Genomic DNA, 21,241 nt, shown 5'->3' on the forward strand with positions numbered 1-21,241 from the left:
ATCTGTATGTGGATGTTTTTGGCAGCTTTATATATAGATGCCAAAACTTGGAAGCAACCAAAGTGCTCTTCAGTAAGTGAGTGAATAAACTGTGGTTCATGAACACAACTGCATATTATTCAGCCCTTAAAAAGAAATGAGCCGTCGAGCCACGAAAAGACATGGGGGAATCTGAAATACATATTACTAAGAGAAAGAAGCCAATCGAAAAGCTATATATTGTATGATTCCAACTGTGACGTTCTGGAAAAGGCAAAAATACAAAGACAGTAAAAAGATCACTGCCAGGGGTTAGCAGGACGAGACAGGATGAACAGCTGTGAGGGCAGGATTTTGACAGCAGTGAAACTATTCTGTATAGAAGTATAATGATGGATACATGTCATTACACATTTGTCAAAATCCATACAATGTAGAACACCCAGAGTGAACCCTAGTGAACTATGGACTCCGGATGATGCTGTGTCCATGTAGGCTCACCAATTATAATAAATGTACCACGCTGGAGTGGGATTGTTGATGGCAGAGGAGGAAGTACGTGGGGGGCAGGGGGGAGAGATACAGGAATTCTCTGTACTTTCTGTTCAATTTTGCTTTGAGCCTAAAAGATGCTGTGAACCTAAAGGATGACTGATATCAAGAGAGAAGGAAAAATGGCTGAACCTTTAAGGCCTTACATAAATTATACTCCACAGAGAAGAGATTTGGAACATTCCTGGAGGACTCCTAGACATTATGGTAAAGCAGTTCTCTAACCTTTTCAGACTCCTTTGAAAATCTGCTCAAAAATATGAATGAATGCCTCTACAGAAAAACTGCATGTCGTTTCAGCCCGCCATAAGTTCTCAAGGCCTGTGTTAAGAACTGTCAAGAAGAACAAACAAGATGGCAGTCACAGAGATTCTTGGGGCTGGTTTCACAATATGTGAATCAAAATGATGCAGCTAACTACACCCGATACCAACAGAGTTGGAGTTAGGAAATTGGGGGTGGGGGGTGGGGGATGGACTGGACCGGAAGAACCTTTAATACTAGGTTAATCCTAGTATATACTAAACATATGGATATGGACACACTGAGCGATGCTTTTTCTTTACAAAACCTTTCAAGAGGACGTGTGTGTGTCAAAAGAAAGTTGTAAAAATAAATAAATAAATAAAAGAAAGTGGTATGTGGTATCCCTTAGCAAACACACAGGGTCTGTATTATAGCATTAAGGCAAATGCTTGGCTTTGGTCATGGCCGAGGTTACATACCTGTTACGTACCTGTACTGAGGAGTCAAGCACCCTGAAGCCAACCCCATGATCTGAAAGTCCAGAATTCCCTTTCCTAACTACGACTTTAGTTCCCACCGGTCAGCTTAGAGACGGCACGTTGTACAAGCATCAAGTTCAGCCACACTGCTGGTGAGCAGCATCAAAATCCTTTCCAACTGCCTGTTGCTCCAAAAACCATTTTATAAATGAATATGGAAATTTCCAGAAGGACAGCTGCCTCCAAATTCTGACTGTCAGATCACTCACTTGAACGCTCCATCTATCTAATCATGTTCTAAAAGCAACAAGGAGCCACATCAGCGAGAAAAGCCAATTAAGGGCTGAAAGTAAGGTAAATCTTTCTCATGAGAAGTACTATCATCATACAACAACACAGAAAGAAGAAAATATAAAGAGGACTCCTTAGGTCAGATGTCTACACTGACACTACTGCTCAGCCTTATCATCTTTCTAAAGCTAAGGAGATGGATAAATGTGAGGAATGTGAACAGCCCAGGAGCGGGGGTAGGGCTGAAAAACTAGTACCTCCAACAAAGAGGTTTTCATAGTTTCCCTGTAGGCATCTGGCCAGAGTTATTACAGGCCAAAGACAGGGCAAGGAATGGGAGGTCTACACACACAGAAGCAACGCTGACTCAAATCCCTGGGAAGGAAGGAGTCCTCTGCATGTTGTCTGTATTGACCCACCCTGGAACTCTCCTCTGGCAAGCCCTGATAACTAACCTACGGAAGCAGAAGAGGGCCGGGAAAGCACGTAGACACCTGTTGAAGTTCTGGCAAAAATCACACAGGAAATCAGTGTTGTACAGGAGCTAAACCTCAAGGGCGCCCGTACCATAGGATGTGAAGTAACTCAGGGCCAAGTTTAAAAAGGGCACAGACACAGGGTATGGTCCAATTTGGGGCATTTGGGGGGCAGGTCAAAAATTTGTGGAGATGTTCACCTGTTTTTGTGTTTTCACCCAATCCATCTAGTAACAAACTCAAGCCCTCAATTCCACTACCAGGGAGAAAAATTCATCCCTGCTTAAAAATAAACTCAGTGAATCTCAAGATTACCTTGCACCTGCCAATGACAAGCCTCCTCCTCAGCAGACAGGAGTGGGACAGCAGCTCATCAGCGCAAGTACATGGCGCAGAGTAACATTAGCTCTCTACCCAGAGAGCAGCTATTCATCTAGGAAGGCCACTTGAGTAGCGCTGGTGGTGGTGGTGATGGGGGTAATGGTAATAAACAAAAATGAACCCTTAGCATCTCATCTTCCAGGCCAAAAGGTATGCTATCCCCAAGCTGTCTTTAAAGAAAATCAATGGGAAGACCCCCCTCCCAAAAATCTTTCATCTTCAATAACCAAAAGAACCAGTAACTACATTCTACATTCACCTGCCAATTAGTTTTTTCCTCTATCTAGAGAAAGAACTGAAAGTCAAGAGATTAAAGAGCTCATTGGAGAGGTAACATTATTAAAGAAATTCTCAAATACAAATGAGGCCCTGAGAATAGTCCACAGCCAAGACACACACCTGCAGACAGCTATGACAAACCAGGAATTAGAGTCAATGTGTAATTGGCATTTATGTCCCCCTCCTGGGGATTCTGAGATCTGTTCTCCTGCCTTGGAGTTTTTCATCTCTAGATACGTATCCCTGACAATCACTTTTGGAAAAGAGCAGTTTCAATTAAAACTGCAAATCTTAGCAAAATCTTCATCTGAATAGTGGATAACCTGAATTTTGTGCTTGGGGGTAATTACATAAGGAATGGCATGAGTTGAAAAGAAGTAATGGGTTAATGCAAATGTGTCCTTCATTTTTCCAGCAAAGATACTCCTGGAACACTGGGTATGCAGGAATTTACATGTACAGGACACAGGGCAGGGCCTGATCCCTCTTTACAGCAAGGACCACAAGGAGTCCAGGGCTCCCTGCTGGTTCCACCTGTCATTCTCTTATTGAATGAGTCACACACCACATCTTTGGGCCTCACTTTTCTCACGTAATTCACCTGGTAAATGAGAGCACCAGACTAAAACTTTAGAGCATCACTGAACTCTAGAATTCTACAAAATAACCTAGCCAGACATGGTGTGCTATGTAGTTTTTTCTTAGACCAGTGTAATTCCTACCTTACATTTACTACTATGAACTAGTACAGATAAGAGTGTAAGCGCCAGGAGAGGGAAAAAAACATGCCTTTTATTCATGGAAACTGCCATGATAGGGCCTGTACGGTAGGAGCATACACAGTGAATATTTGTTTCATGAATGGATACGTGTAATCAGGAACCCTTTCAGACATAAAATTCTGGAGGATACTTTTGAAATGAGGTGGTTAGGCATTTTGAGGACCACTTAGTCAAGCTGTTAACCATTCTGTTTCATATATTAATTTAAAGCATGAAGGAGGGAAGACGTATATTGAAATTGGGATAATGCTTTAGATTAAGAAAAATATAATTTCCTGTATTATTTCTCAAAGAGGTTCTCAAAGACAAGATAGGGTAGCAGGTAATCTGATTCCTCCTTGGTGCATTAGATTGTGGAATATTCCTTGAAAACAATTTCAAGGACCCTTCGGAGGAACTAAGATGAGAACTTAAAACCAAATTTGTATCCCAATCTCTTATAAAGTCTGGAAACAGTTTAGTACAACAGAATACACTTGGGCCACACCTAAGGAATTCGGACAATCTATGGATACTCTTCACGTAACTAATCGTTCACTAGAAAGGGTGACAAACCACCAGAGAACTTCATAGACATTATGATGCTGATGATAATGAAATGACAAAATCTGAATGCCTAAGCATAAAAGATACATAAGATTTCCAGGCCACAGTCTGAGTTTAGGCTGTTATGTGAGGTTATTTTGCATAATTACTATATAATCCCACCCACTATTCCATGTGGCCAATCATAAATTCACAAAGGGCTGTTCAAAACAATACCCTGGCTTAAGAAAAAAGCTCTCGTATGGCCCGTCATTCTCATGACAGAAACAGAAAACACATCATCTGGGCAAGTCTGGCTAAGGCAGTCGGGAGACAAAAGTTAAGTGGAACAAAATATTTTACGCAGCTTAGATAAGAGCATGGACTCTGGGAGCTGCCAGACTGCAGGCTTTGGTTACCAGCAATTCTACATATGAGCTGTGAGAACCTGGAAAAGTTACCTCACTTCCGTGCTTCAGTTTAACATGGATAACTCTACCTATCTCACTGTTAGAAGAAGAAGTGCATTTATATACATGAGGCATTTAGAGCAGGGCCTGACTCATACGAAGCTGTGTCAGTTATTTTTAGACAAACATATACTGATTTTCTTGGGGAGAGCCTGGCACAGAGTAGGTGATAAGTATCTGCGAGATAAATACATAAATACATGCATACATACATACATGCATAAATAAGATGCATGTTGACTTTAAATCATTAGGCAGAAACACTCAATTAAATATACTTTTCCCCTTAAGGAGTCACAGCAAACAGGAGTACGTACCTCATACATATTTCATCCCAACTTACAGATAAATATGGGTTATTTTAAAGAATGATACACTATTTAGTACTTATTTAGACACTTTCCAGATTAATTTTGCAGGTACTAGTTGGGGAGATTTTATTTACCAAAGATAACTGAAGTAGAGTGTGGGGAATCATCTCAACTAATAGGTTAACTAGAGGAATTTGGGGAGGACACTCCTTGCCTTACAAAATCAGGAAGACAAGGAACAGAGAGCAACCAAGTTTCCATTTGCTGTGGGCATAATAGGACAATACTTAATTTATGCATTCTTGACCTTTTACTGCTAACAAGCAACGTAGGTAATCATTCTAAAAATGTGAGATACCTTTTTTTTTTTTTAATTTGAAACACAGTTCAGTCACCCGTTCATCTAGATATAGGATGAGCTTCAAAACAAAATTGCCAAGGAGCCTCTTGGTCCTGCTTCTGGGCACACTGACCTCCCAGGTGAGCCACCTATTCAGACATAAGCTAAACTCTCATAAAACGATGTCAAACGTACCCTGTGCTGTCTAGGAGGCAACAACAATAAGAGCCACAAATGAGAGCAACATATGCACATTGACATTTTCTAGCAGCGACATTAAAAAAAGAAACAGATAAAATTACTTTTTTTTTTTTTCTTTTCACGGTACGCGGGCCTGTCACTGTTGTGGCCTCTCCCGTTGCGGCCATGGCTCACGGGCCCAGCCGCTCCGCGGCATGTGGGATCTTCCCGGACCGGGGCACGAAACCGTGTCCCCTGCATCGGCAGGCGGACTCTCAACCACTGCGCCACCAGGGAAGCCCTAAAATTACTTTTAATAGTATTTTTGATTTAACTCAAAATATCCAAAACATTATCATATCAACATATAACCAATATTATTTTTAAAGTATTGGGGTTTTTTTTTTCTTTCTTTCACTGACAAAGTCTTTGAAATCTGATGTGTGTTGTGCAGGAACAACACATCTCAGTCTGGACCAGCAATACTTCAAATGCACAATAGCCACACACAGCTGTGGTGGCGATACTGGACTGTACATGCCCAGACTGTCCATTAAGGGACCAGAGTCTTAGCCTCAATCCTCTATTACACGATCCTACCTTTTGTGGTTATACCTTTCTCTAGTTTCTATGGGGAACTTTTGTTATCTTCTATTTTAAGATTCCTTGTAAATACTCTTAAACCAAGTATGAAAAAACATGGTATAAAAAATGTTTATCATTTTCTTACTTAAAAAATCTATTATTTAACTAGACTAGAAAGGCAAGCTATTTATGTAATTTTCAGTTCCAGAAAACAATTTCAGGGGTGAGAATAAATGTGCACACAAAGGGAAAAAAATTCCTCTAATTTGTAACTATCGTTGTAAAATATATTCTGTTCAATATTTGATGAAGATACTTTTTCAGCGACTTCTCTACCAATTCAATGGTTGGACTTAATCATTGAGTTGCTGACGTAAGTCTAGAATTCTTCACCTTGGTGTTTGAAATGTACTCTAATGGTAACTATAAACTCACATTAAAGAAATATCTGCTTTTGTAATTATGATCAATGCTTCTGTTGAGTATTGGTATTATTAGAAAGAAAATGAGCAATTGGTAGATGTGAACTGTTTATGTTTATGTTCAGCACAATCAAAAGCTGAAATCTGGGCTTCCCTGGTGGCACAGTGGTTGAGAATCTGCCTGCCAATGCAGGGGACGCGGGTTCGAGCCCTGGTCTGGGAGGATCCCACATGCCTCGGAGGAACTGGGCCCATGAGCCACAACTACTGAGCCTGCGGGGTCTGGAGCCTGTGCTCCACAACAAGAGAGGCCGCGACAGTGAGAGGTCCGCGCACCGCGATGAAGAGTGGCCCCCGCTTGCCACAACTAGAGAAAGCCCTCGCACAGAAACGAAGACCCAATACAGCCATAAATAAATAAAAAGCTGAAATCTCTGTGTCCCATTAGGACATCGTTTAGCTCTGGCATGTCTTAAATTAGAAGAACTTTTACAGATACACTGACAAAAAATTATATATCTACACTGCAAAGAGAAGGAGACAAACCAATGATCCTTTCCTACCTCTCCAAGCCACAGCCTAGATGTATTCAGTAACACCCTCTTCAAAATCATTGTAATTAGGTGTTAAGGCTGTTTATTCACATGTATTTATGTTGCTCTCTCTGATCTACAATCACCCTTTCCCCCTCCCCCCTCACCCCCCGCAAAGTCAGGACTATTTTGAGCACATTTCATTTTCATCAATGGAATGTTAACCTCTACTGCTTCCCAACCTCCATGAGCAGAGTCAAGGAGCTTTCTTATTTGATGCATTTCTGACAAAATGAACCCATTACTCCCCACCCCCTTGTTGGATGGGCAAATGCATTTATCTGTTTTGAAAGGAAAGGTAAAATCCAGCTTCCTACGGGGCCTATGGAGATGCTAAGAGTCTCTACCTGACATTAGGCATTCATTTAAGTGGACATCACTACTCCCCGAGAAACACTCAGTTTGGTAAATATTTAATTAGAAGCATACACAGGCATGAGATCCACAAGTAAATGTGAAAACATTTTATATAAAGGGCCATTAGAGCTGGGCAAAGATTTCTAGAAGTAGTGATAACACCCTGACCAAAACATAACATTAAAATGGTTGGAAACATGATGCATAGTTTATGTATGAGGTAGATAACGAGCACATATAAAATAATCAGGGAAATGAAGTTCTGACCATTGAAAATATTTCAAGTAAACCTGATGAGGATCAAAGACAAATAGAAACCACTATGTGAGAGTAACCTTGCAGCTGCAAGCATTTTCATTAATCCTCTTAAGTCCTTATAAACCTACAGATATATCTAAAAAGTGTAACCTGTTTGCATTAGTGCTCCACCCTCTATATTACTCATTACTGCATTATGGTTTAACTCATCTCAATACCTAATTTTAATACCACAGTGTCTGTACCAAAGAATGCCAAAGGCCCCCCAAAACACTACTGGAAACTGTCCCACAGGTTCCCTGCATGTCTCTTCTTACTTCTCCTCAGAGCCACCACCTCCACTGCTTTCCTCTGGAGGATGAAGGTTGAGTGTGGGTCATTTTTCTCCTCTATACAAGTGTCAGTCATGGTCATCTGGGTCCAAAGTTTCCCAGGTCAGCAGCAGTCAGGGGAAATTAAATCACTCCACCCAGAGCTCTCCCTGGAGGAGTTCCAGCCACACAAGCAGCACAAATACATGGATACTCATGCCTTTGTGTAGAATACACACAATGTCAGCCAGTCTCGAAAATAACAGCTGTAATAAAGCTAAGATGAGAGGCTCAGGGATATGAAGAACGGGGATTTGCTTAATGGCATCTAAGAAGTATTACTGGAGGAAAAAGGATGCTTTTAAGACATGGATAAAAACAAAAAGGTTAAATTACATTTTCTCTACAAACATAATATGTGCCAGTCTACAAAGGAAAAGGCCACTCAACAAAAGGCCAAACTGGGAAACCAAAGCAATAAAAGTGGGAGCTAAAGTAGTCACGCAGCCAAGAGTTCCAATCAATTCCTATTGCTCCGGGGGTTAGGTATTGCAAAGTCAGTACAGAAAAGCCACCCTGCATTCACTACGTTCAGAGCACACCTATTTCTCCAGCACGCCCGCGAGCTGCCATTTAGAAGTCACTCAGACAAAGGAAATATACGAACACTCAGGTAAGTTAACTTAAAGGTGAAAGTTAGAATGGTGAATTGGACTAGTAGAAGTGTATCTTGACCTCAAAGGAGAATGATGAAGAAAAAATATAATTCTTAAGGAATACCTGCCAATGGCACAAAGAAAACTAGCCCAAAAATACAGCCCTTCTGTTGTATAAATTATCCTTGGTTTCGTTGCTAAGAAAAGATTCCAAGAGAGTCAGATGTTAACATCATAGGCCTTTCTTCCTTTAGATATACCTTCCTCTCCCTGTATTTCACACAGAAGATAGAGGCCTACTAAATGAAACGAAGTCCCTTGATCAACGGCACAGCGTGCCCAGAGCAATAACACCTAAGGTCAATGTCTGAAACTACACACGGACACTGATCAAAGACCATCCTGACTGCATCTGTGTCCACCTCCAAATCCAGGTCTCTTAACAAAAACAGTGTACGTCTATGCACACGGCCAAGTCCCCAGCCCGCAAATACGTATCAGGAAATTAGGTGGTTAGCACTGGATTATAAACCTAGGTCAAAGGCACCAATTACAGCCTAAATTCATGAAGCAAATTGCCTCTCAGCAGCTGCATAGCCAAAGAAGCCCTCTCCCAGACTCAAAGTTCTTCCATTTCCATTACTAACATAGAGATACAAAGTAAAGAAATTTCTCTAGCTCTTCAAAAAATTAAAAATAGAATTACCATATGATCTAGCAGTTCTACTTCTGGGTATATTCAATCCAGGGTCTCAAAAATATTTGTACTCCATGTTCACAGCAGCACTACTCATAATAATCAAAAGGTAGAAGAAACCCAAATGTCCACTGATGAAGAAACAAAATGTGGTAGATACGCACAATGGAATATTTTTCAGCCTTAAAAAGGAAGGAAATTCTAACATCTGCTATGACTTGAATGAGTCTTGAGGATGTCATGCTAAGTTACATAAGCCAGTCACAAAAAAGAAATACTGTATGATTCCACTTAAATGAGATACCTAGAGTATTCACACTCAAAGAAACAAAGTACCTGGTGGTTGTTAGGGGCTGCTGGGAGGAGGGAACAGGGAGTTGTTGTTTAATGGGTATACTTTCAGTTTTGCAAGGTAGAGACTGATTGCAGGACAATGTGAATATATTTACTACTAAACTGTACACTTTAAAATGATTAAGATGGTAAATTTTATGTAATGTGCATCTTGCCACAATTATGTGTGTGTGTGTATGTGTGTATTTTTAAACTTGGGGTAGTCTACCCATGTAAGCGAGACAGAGGCCAGACAACTGCAGAATCTCCTTGAAGAATTCAAGAGGATACTTCTATCACTTTCCCAAGAAAATAGATGGTTACCCACAGGCAGTTGTGATTAGAAGTCCTGTACCAAAACCCATTAATAAAGGAGTAGAAGTCTCAGTCATGGAGGACAAATCATTCCATCTTTCTCAGGGTATGAAATATCTATTTTCTTGCTTTCTAAAAAGAGCCAACTGAAGCTGCATGTCTAGGTGCCACAAGTCTAATTAGATGTACCTGCTTTACCATTTCTCAGAGGCAGCTGTAGAATGGGATAGAGTAGCCTACAACTCACTGACTTCCTATAAAATTGTCACATATTTTTGGAAGTCTTGCGCTCTGACACGTTCCCTCTCTGAGGAATAGTCCTCCGTGGAGATCTGTCATGTGTAGATCTACCCTTTTGGGGAACTTTTTATTGCCTCCCACCATAATTTCCCACCTCTGTCTAGTTCTCCAGAGGAATTTAATCACTGTTGTCCATGCTCTTCTCTAATGAACATTCAGTTTTCATATGCTTCTCTAAGTGGCATTTTTACTGTTGGCAGAAACCTAAATTGGTACATCTTTTGCAGTCAAACTGGCAATTGTACTAACATTTAATATGTGGATGTCTTTTGACCCAACAATTCCACTTCTAGGAATTTAGTCTATAGAAACAAAGATGTATGTACAAGCATTCTGTCCTTTGCATTCATGGTAGTTTAACACAAATGCATAATTACAAGTTGTGATCTAACTCTGACACTAGCCCAAGTTCCAAGTTGGCAGTCACCACGGCAATTTTTTCCCTCTATATTACAAGCATGTCTCAATAAATACGCTGTAGCTGTTGAAAACAAGGGAGATCTATATATTCTGCTATGATAACATGTTCAAATTTTAAAAAGCAAAGGCACAATGGTAGCTATAATCTTATTTGGGGGAATTCAAGGACACACCTAGAAACAATCTGGTGGAACTTACCCAACACTGGTAGAAGGGCTTACACCTTCAAAGGTACTATCATGGGGCACGTTGAACTTTTCTCACCATAAATTTCTAAGATTTTAAAATTACATTTGGAGGAGAAAAAAATACGATTGAGTTAAAAATATAAACAAGTGGTAGCTGGAATAAAAAGTACAACGGAAACACGTACTTTTATTAAAAAACAAACAAAAAACTGGCCTACTCACAACCAGACTTCAATGTTGAATATCTATTTCATCAGACTAGTTCCCAGGATGAGGCCAGGGTCACCACTTAGTAGCGTCTGCCAACCAATAAGGATTATGCAGGGCAGGCTATACACTGTTAGAAGGACACTTCCAGGTGCCCAGTGGTGCACTGTTTCCATAGCAGGTGGGCATCACTATCTGCAAATGAACTGTCAATCTCACTGTGCACTGATAATGATGCTGCCGCCACCACCTGCCTGCCATATGTCTTCCCTACTTGTCACGTAACAAGGAACTGCTGATCACTGACAAGTCTGATACTACTGCTCAATGTTTGTTATAACTAGCTGCAGCACTTCATATAGCCGAGGCAGCTACATGATGCCTCACAGGATGCAGGACATAAAATATTACTTTGCCAACTGACCACTGACTAAGCCCCCCAATTTTTTTTAATATTAATTAATTAATTTATTTTTGGCTGCATTGGGTCTTCGTTGCTGTGCGCAGGCTTCTCATTGTGGTGGCTTCCCTTGTTGCGGAGCACAGGCTCTAGGTGCGCGGGCTTCAGTAGTTGTGGCTTGCTGGCTTCAGTAGTTGTGGCTCATGGGCTCTAAAGCGCAGGCTCAGTAGTTGTGGTGCATGGGCTTAACTTGCTCCGAGGCATGTGGGATCTTCCTGCACCAGGGCTCGAACCCGTGTCCTGTGCGCTAGCAGGCGGATTCTTAACCACTGCGCCACCAGGGAAGCCCCCAACATTTTACAGCAGACTACCCTGTTGTTCTTCCTTTACTTCTAAGTCCAAGAGCTGCTAATCGAAGGGCTGTGCCCCATCCCCAATTCACGCCCTGTGATCCTGTTTCCCATTAGTGGAATAAACAAGGAACATAGACTTCCCACTCTGATACTGAATTCGTTTTGTCTCCCTTAATCATCATGGTATAGTCAATAAAGACTGATGACAACCCCTGGGGTTTCCATTTTTAGCTCTAACATAATGCACAGATTAGCCAAAGGTATGACATCATAGGTCAAGAACTGGTCGTGATGGAACACTGTCTCAAAGCAGCGGGTAATCTGAAGATAATGAAATATGGTAAACCATGTTTGGTGTACCAGTAATCTGCCTCCAGTCACTGCTCCTATTAGTAGAACTCTAACTCATGCACTCCTCTCTGTATATATCAGAGAATCTCAAAATATAACGCTTCTTATCCACACCTAATCAACAGACTGGAAACTCGTTTCCAAAATGAAGAAAAGCAGATTTTCAGAGCCTGACATTATCTTTTTAGGTAAAAGAAAGTGAACACACAACTGTGAAATCAATCAAGCATGTGAACCAAACGTTTTTTCCCATTAATGATGAGAACATAAAGGTAATTATCCAACAGCACTTTCTATGAATTAGCAAATCATTGGACAAGTATATGCTTCCCTTAATGAGGGGACTCATCGCACATTTCAGCTGCCACTCCCATCCCCACTCTCACCCACCACTCAACTCACTGGATAAAATGCCACCCAGCAGTAACATCAACAAAGTAACACCAAGTACTGCTTGTCATTCATTCAGCAGCCATTCCACCAACAGTCAACAACAGTCAAAAGTATACTAATTTAGTAAATTTTAGTATAACCACAATGCTGTGCAACCACCACCATTATAATTCCAGAATACTTTCATCACCCCAAAAGATACCCTTTACCCACTGAGCACTCATTCCCCATCCCCTGGCCACCACCAATCTACTTATTGTCTCTTTCAATTTGCCTGTTTTGGACATTTCCTTTAAATGGAAACATACAATAAGTGGTCTTTCGTGTCTCACATCTTTCACGTGGTATAATGCTTTCAGGTTCATCCAGGTTGTTCCATATGTCAGTACTTAATTTCCTTTTATGGCAGAGTGTACACAGTGTGTGCATATACCACATTGTGTTTATCCATGAAAATATACGTTTGAGACTACAGTCATAACAAAGTGCATTAAGAACCACTTGATTAAAATCTCATTATAATGATAAAAATAATTTTTTTTTAATAACAAGAAAGTACCTTGAGAATCAGTTGAGAGCAGCTGATACCATATGCAGAAGAGCTTACTATCATTGACACAACTAACTAAGCCATCGGAGTCAAATCACATAAGGGAAATATCTGAACCTCCCAACCTGTCTGGTTCAGAGAACCTCAAGCAAATCCATATATTTTTTCTTTTTTTTAAAGCCACTCTTTCATAAAGAGGAAGAAGAAATCTCTCAGGGCCTAAGTATTGTGGGATGGTTCAAATAACCAACCAACCAGCCACTTCAGAGGAAAGCAAACTTCTTCCCAACAGGTCATGTGCTCAGGACAAACAGCAGAGGCACTGTGTAGAATGCCAAAAATTATACAGATACCATCTATGGAAATATTCTTCCAAAAGACACAATTCTGTAAGGCTTTAACCCTCCTACTGGCTACAGCTGCTTCCCAGTTTCCTTGCACACACTCACTCATGATGAACCAGACTGTAACTCTGGTTTCAAGAATCCTCATATCTTCATTACTTCGCCTGTTTGAATACCTCCTTGGTATCCACAGCAGTGCATCTCTCTCTGACCTGTCACATGTGCTCATTTCTATGTGATGGTCTGCATACCAGCTGACCCAATTCCTCTCCTGCCTGCACCAATTCCACAGTGGAAAATGAATGATAAATTCTTCTACAGCACAGAAGGAAAGGAATAAACAGAAAGACTCAATGAGCCCTCCTCCATAATTTAGCACGGAAAGATTTTTTTTATTCTTCTGCTACTAAAGAAAAGTCTCCATGTCTTTTAGCACATAAGATAATCTCAAAATAGGAAAACTGGTTTACTCATTACATAACTGAGCTATAAATTTATTAACCTGAATATCAAAAGACGAGATTAAGAATACAGTGAGGGTATTTAACAACATTCTGCCACTGTAGAATTACCACAGAAGTTTAGACAACTCTGTGGGAAAGAATTTAAAGCCAAAACTTCTAGCAGCTCTAGAGGGTAACAGAAAAATGTCCAGTGAGTATAAGCAGAATATACTGATACAACCACCTGGATCACACAACAGTACCAACCTCCAAACACTAGAAAATCACCAACTGAGGCTTCCATCTATAGCCGAGTTTATTGCGATCATTGGCCAAGGTCTTTATGCAAACTACCCTAAGGAGAGACTTTTTTGTTTGTTTGTTTGTTTTGCAGTATGCGGACCTCTCACTGTTGTGGCCTCTCCCGCTGCGGAGCAACAGGCTCCGGATGCGCGGGCTCAGCGGCCATGGCTCACGGGCCCAGCAGCTCCGCGGCACGCGGGACCCTCCCGGACCGGGGCACGAACCCGCGTCCCCTGCATCGGCAGGCGGACTCTCAACCACTGTGCCACCAGGGAAGCCCAGGAGAGACTTCTTGAAAAATCTCAGAAGAATTGTCTGAAGCCCAATCATTTCACTTCATTCAGTACATTTCAGAACTAGTAGGTATAGGAAACGGAAATCAAACTTACTGTATTAGAGAAAGCACAGGCAAAACTGCTATAAATACACGCTAAATTTCATATATATGAATGAAATCAAACAGAACAGTAACACATATCAAAAAAAACAAGAAAATTTCAGATTAGGTGAAAAAGAAACGATGGGTCCAAAATATATTGTCTATTTTCTCTGTAAAAGATAAACCAAGATGCATAGGTATGTTTGAATCAAATGAAATGATGCACTTATAAACAGAACCTGCATAACAAATGGTTGTAATTGATAGGTTATAAATAGAAATATTTAATAAAATGAGCATTCTGTTAGTGACATCTGATAAAATTCCTGTGAGTAAATGTCATGATAAACATAATACAGTAATTAAATCACTAAAATATTCAATGATAAGTGTGGGGTTCAAAAGCCTAGAAAAACATCCCATAGCTAATAGGAAATTATAGGCATGTTAGAGATACCCTGATCTGGAGCAAATGGGGAAAACAGAGAAGAATTAACTGGCATTGATCTAATAAGCAACTCCCAAACCTGGAAAGAATGAACATAACCAATTTTTAATAATTCCACAACATATCAGCAACCAATCTATCTGTGAGAGCTTTTTTTTTAAATACACATTTTTGCTTCTCTTGAATATTTTGAGACTATATTTTAGCTGCTTAGAGATGTCTGGGCTGTGGAGCTGGGGAAGTCACATTAATAACATCTACAACATAACAGTTATTCAGAAAGATTAAATAATCTGTCCGAAAATTATGCAAGATGGGGCTCTTCTGCAATACGGAATGGCAAACTCATACAATTTGGAATAGGGTAGCTTACAAAGACTGAAAATGGAAAATATCTCAGTAGTAAGTTACTTTTTAATGTTTAAGTTAAAATTATTACTATAAAAAGATTTTTTTTATTCCAACTCTTAGTTAGCTGAGCTTTTAAGGGATAAAGTAAAATGAATGACTATTTAAAATCAAATGAAAGGAATCACAGTTATTACCTAAGGCAAGCATATACCACTATGTAAGAAAAAGCAGATTCAGAGGAGTTATGTGAATTACCCAAATTTAAAGAGCAATTCAATGAAAGAGTTGTAACTACTAGAACCTAAATATCAGAGCAAATAAAATTTGAAATTATGAGAACAGTAATCCACAATAAAAAGTCATTTCAGTAAATGAAGCCTGTTATATGCCTGGAGAGATTTACAGTCTAAGAGCCCAAGGTCTTCCAAGTCTGAGAAGCTACCCTTTCAGAAGCTACACTTAAATACAGGGTACAATGCAGGGGGCTGAAGGGGTAATCCATGAGAAGCCTGAGACAGACTTCCAACTTTGGTTACTGCCTCCGGTTCTCTCCAAAACTATCCAGCTTATTGCTGTTATCTCCTGCTGCTCTATAAGAAAACCAAAAATAAAAATACAAAGAAATGATCTTGTTGCGATGTTGCTTTAAAATAACTAAGGAAATAACGGAAGGTTAAAATTAAGCATTAAGAACTAGACTAAATGAAATATATGGAGAAGAATAAAATTAAAGTTTAAATTAGAATTAAAATCTCAAAAACCATTAGTATGATTTTTTAAATGGGAGAAAATATATGGGACTTAAAAGGGGGGAAGCTATTATACTTCTTAAATGACCAAATCCTGTGTAAAAAAGCACTCAACATCAATGAAGACTTATTATATACGAATTATAATTATATCTAAATTATACATAAAAGAAGCTTTTCTGCCCTTAACGCTTCTAAACTTAAGGTCCTCCCAAATCTAGAAGCCTGATTCTGTATGCTCAGTGAATCTAGTTGATTATACAGTATGGCATGTTTAGCGAAACATAAAATAAAGCCACAGTACCATAGTTCAAAAAATTAAGATGAACACAAATTGGTGAAATAAATTATCACACAATCATGGAATAAAATGACACAGCCATTGTAATTATTACTTTACAAAATTTCATTTAAGGATGTGAGGAAATGTTCAGGTTATGCTGTCAATTGAAAAAATAAGGACATACAGATTTATTTGTATGTTTATATTTGAATCAGAGAAAATACCTCAAAATGTTAACAGTGCTTTGAATTACTTTTAATTTTCCTTTATCGTTTCCAAATTTAATATAACAAACATACATTGCTTTTATAATCAGGAAACAAAAACCCACAGAAGGAAAACAAAAGATCACCACAGTTAAGGTGTGGTCTAAGGTAACAGGAGTCACACTCGTAAAAAGCATAACCTGTGTGTCACTGATAATAGGGGAGACTTGATCCTCTGGCTCCAATTCTCCAGAAGGCTTGGAATCAAGTAAAAAAATTTTATTTGGTGCTCGCATGTCCCTACTTCCCTATTTTCAAAAATAACTTACAAATTATAGTAACCAAGTCTAACATTCTAAAAACCAGAGAAAGTATGTGGCGAATACTTAACCTGAGAAGGAAGTCCATGGGGTCACTCCCAAAGAAGAAAGGTCAAGAAAGAGGTCTGTAAAGCTTTCCAAAGTGAAGAACTAAAGAAATAAGATGGTCAACAGTAGGAAGATGACTAGAGGGACTTCCCAGGGGGTCTAGGGTTAAGACTCCACCTTCCAATGCAGGGGGTGTGGGTTCCATCCCTGGTAGGGGAAACTAAGATCCCACATGCTGCGCAGTGCAGCCAAAAAAAAAAAGACTAGAATTACTCAAAATAAAGACACTCCCTGGCTCAAGAAGACAAAATACAAATCGCTTTATGCATTCCCATTTGTATCTGTGGAAACTGCATAGGAACCCTTCATCTTTTCCTAGCAGTGCGAATGTTACCTCTACTAGAGTGATGACAAGACCAGCACCATGAAAACGAATGAAGATCAGAATTTACATTCTAGGCTGTATAGCCAAAGTGAATCCTAAACCTATATTGGTTTAGTCCTTAGAACTGGCAGGTAATTTTGGTGGCCAACAAATGACAATAGTGCTGAGGATGTACCTGGCCTAACTCATTTCAATCAATTTTGGTTAATATGCACTTTATGGTAAAAAGGACACTATTTAGAATCAGTGGAAACTTGAGAATAACACTACGGAGAAATGACAATATAATATGACACTAACTGAACAATCAGTTTATCTACATCTTTTAATAAAGCCGCATTTCTACTTCATTTTGTTCTCAATATACCTCATTTAGTACTAGCATAAGTCATTAATTGCTATAAGCAACCAAGAATTAGCACTCTGTAATACAAAAAATAACAACTCTCTCACCTGAAGTATCAGTGAAGTACTTTAAACAAAACATGTTACCTATGGGATGAGAAATAAACCCATTTCACAATATTACCTCAAATGTAATCAATCTTCGAATTCGACCTCTTAATAGTAAACCAAGTGGAAATAATATTTTGAAATGCTGGATTAATTAATCGAGTGTTCATCTGGGAGCTGAAAAGCAGGACATCCAACATCTATTTCTAACTGATGACCAAACAGCTGTGCTTGTTGGATAGGTAAGTTCAGGAGACAGAGACTTCAATTTGGGGCTTCAAGCTTGAGACTTTCAGAGAGACTGGGGGTTAAGAAAGAATGCTGGATGGGGCATACTTTGTACTTTATTTAGCTTACTTTGGGTCACAGTAAATTAAGTTCTCATCATATCTCCTGCTATTTCCCATGGAAACTCTATCAAGATATGAAAAATGTACCTGAAATCTCAGAAAAGAAGCAAACTGGATGTTAAGAGTACTCTCTAAGCTCTCCCTTCCCCAGGTCCACTCCCACTTCCTCTGAGTCAGGCAAATCCAAGTCAGTGTCACTGAGCACTTGGGGATTAAAAAGGTTTTCCTAAAAAAATAGGCAAGCAATAGACTCTCATCTTGTTAGATTGGCTTTTTTTTTTTTAGAAGACGTTGGGGGTAGGAGTTTGTTTATTTTTGCTGTGTTGGGTCTTCGTTTCTGTGCAAGGGCTTTCTCTAGCTGTGGCAAGTGGGGGCCACTCTTCATCACGGTGTGTGGTCCCCTCACTATCACGGCCTCTCTTGTTGCGGAGCACAGGCTCCAGACGCGCAGGCTCAGTAGTTGTGGCTCACGGGCCCAGTTGCTCCATGGCATGTGGGATCCTCCCAGACCAGGGCTCGAACCCATGGTTCCCTGCTTTAGCAGGCAGATTCTCAACCACTGCGCCACCAGGGAAGCCCTAGATTGGTTTTAAAGGCAAGAGAGGGGGGCTTCCCTGGTGGCGCAGTGGTTAAGAATAGTCTCCCAATGCAGGGGACATGGGTTCGAGCACTGCTCCAGGAAGATCCCACATGCCACAGAGCAACTAAGCCCATGCACCACAACTACGGAACCTGTGCTCTAGAGTCCGCGAGCCACAACTACTGAGCCCGCGTGTCACAACTACTGAAGCCCGCGCGCCTAGAGCTGGTGCTCCACAACAAGATAAGCCACTACAATGAGAAGCCCACGCACTCACTGCAAGAGTAATCCCCGCTCGCTGCAACTAGAGAAAGCCCGCATGCAGCAATGAAGACCCAACGCAGCCAAAAATAAATAAATTAAAAAAAAAATAAAGGCAACAGACGCTAAAGAAAATAAAATGACAGCCATCTTTCTCTCATTCAACCTTATCAGGACACAAAAGAGAGCAAGTTCACGTTCTGTCATATTATATACTGCTCCCTGTTCTTAATTTGCCTAAGCCCTGACTCAGTAGTTTGCTATTATCGATTGAGCTCTTACAATATGCTGAGCACTGCACTAAGTGCTTTCCATATATTATCTCATTTAATGCTCATGACAGGACTGAATTACGTAATGCTACCCCAGAGATTCAAACACATGTCTATGCGGATCCAAAAGTCCGTGTGCTAAACAACGACAAATAGCCAAAAATAGGATATTGATTATATACTCACTAGATATTAAATGATAAAAGTACCTCATGTAGAAGTCAATTTAATGACACAGGGAAACCGTCATACTGAAGGTTACAAAACACTAAGTACCATGTAATTATTAGCTAAGTTGAAAATTATGCAAATACCCAAATGCATAAAAAGATTGGAATAATATACACTCAAGTATTAACAGATGTTACCCCTGGGTGGTAGTTTCTTTTTGCTTTAACTTTTCTTTCAAAAACATTTCTTTTAGAATGAACAAGTGTTGCTTTTGTCACTGATAAAACAGGCAGTACATGTTATTTATAGCAAAACAGCAAAAACAAAATACACTATCATAAACAAGGACAGAATGGACACTATCCCCAATATTAGCAGATTTCATAATTACATTTTCAAATAGGAAAACTATAGTCAGAGAAAACTAGGCTGAAAACAGCAACAACAGCAACAACTCGTTAGTACTTTTAAGCATGTAAATGAAATATAAATGCAGAGATACCATTTTTCTTAATACATATGAAATTTTAACTATTTATGATACCAGTATTTGAAGAATATCCCCCCACAAACACATCTGTCTATATAAGCCTAAAATATCTCCGGAAAGATTTACAAGGAAATAACACTAGTTGTTTCTGAGAAGGTAAACTCAATTGGTAAAGGACCAAGATAGAAGGGAGCTCTTTGATTTTATAGCATTTATTAGCATTTAAGTTTTGAACCAAACAAATGTATAACCTACTCAAATAATTAACATAAAAAATAAGCAAGGACCTTCAAGATGCTGGAGGAGTAAAACATGGAGATCACCTTCCACCCCACAAATATATCAAAAATACATCTACAAGTGGAACAACTCCTACAGAACACCTACTGAATGGTGGCAGAAAACCTCAGACTTCCCAAAAGCCATGTGGCTGACAGGGTCTTGGTGCTCCGGCCAGGTGTCAGGCCTGTGCCTCTGAGGTGGGAGAGCGGAGTTTAGGACACTGGTCCAACAGAGACCTCCCAGCTCCACGTAGTATCAAACGGCAAAAGTTCTCCCAGAGATCTCCATCTCAACACTAAGACCAGCTCCACTCAATGACCAACAAGGTACAGTGCTGGACACCCTATGCCAAACAACTAGCAAGACAGGAACACAACCCCACCCATTAGCACAGAGGCTGCCTAAAATCATAAGAAGGTCCAAAACATACCACCAGACGAGGTCCTGCCCACAAGACAAGATCCAGCCTCATCCACGAGAATACAGGCACCAGTCCCCTCCACCTGGAAGCCTACAAAACCCAGTGAACCAACCTTATCCACTGGGGGCAGACACCGAACACAACGGGAACTACTAACCTGCAGCCTACAAAAAGGAGACCCCAAACACAGTAAGTTAAGCGAAATGAGAAGACAAACACACAGCAGATGAAGGAGCAAGGTAAAGCCTCACCAGACCAAATAAATTAAGAGGAAACAGGCAGTCTACCTGAAAAAGAGTTCAGAGTAATGATTGTAAAGATGACCCAAAATCATGGAAATAGAATGGAAAAACTACAAGAAATGTTTAAAAAGGACCCAGAAGAACTAAAGAGCAAACAATGATCAAAAACACAATAAATGAAATTAAAAATTCTCTAGAGGAATCAATAGCAGAATAACTGAGGCAGAAGAAAGGATAAGTGACCTGGAAGATAAAATAGTGGAAATAACTACCACAGAGCAGAACAAAGAATAAAGAATGAAAAGAAATGAAGACAGTCTCAGAGGCCTCTGGGACAAGATTAAACACACCAACATCCGAATTACACGGGTCCCAGAAGAAGAAGAGAAAAAGAAAGGGACTGAGAAAATATTTGAAGAGATTATACTTGAAAACTTCCCTAATGTGGGAAAGGAAATAGTCAATCAAGCCCAGGAAGCA

The 21,241-nt window shown here is 39.9% G+C and overlaps 1 protein-coding gene across 1 annotated transcript in view; it reads right to left on the reverse strand.

Moving 5' to 3' along the window:
• SND1 (staphylococcal nuclease and tudor domain containing 1) overlaps positions 1-21,241 on the reverse strand; it is a 418,878-nt gene that overhangs the window by 222,335 nt on the left and 175,302 nt on the right. The gene's annotated exons all lie outside the window — the stretch shown is intronic.

Source organism: Orcinus orca, chromosome 9 (genome assembly GCF_937001465.1).
Source record: "Orcinus orca chromosome 9, mOrcOrc1.1, whole genome shotgun sequence".
Classification (NCBI taxonomy): Eukaryota; Metazoa; Chordata; class Mammalia; order Artiodactyla; family Delphinidae; genus Orcinus; species Orcinus orca.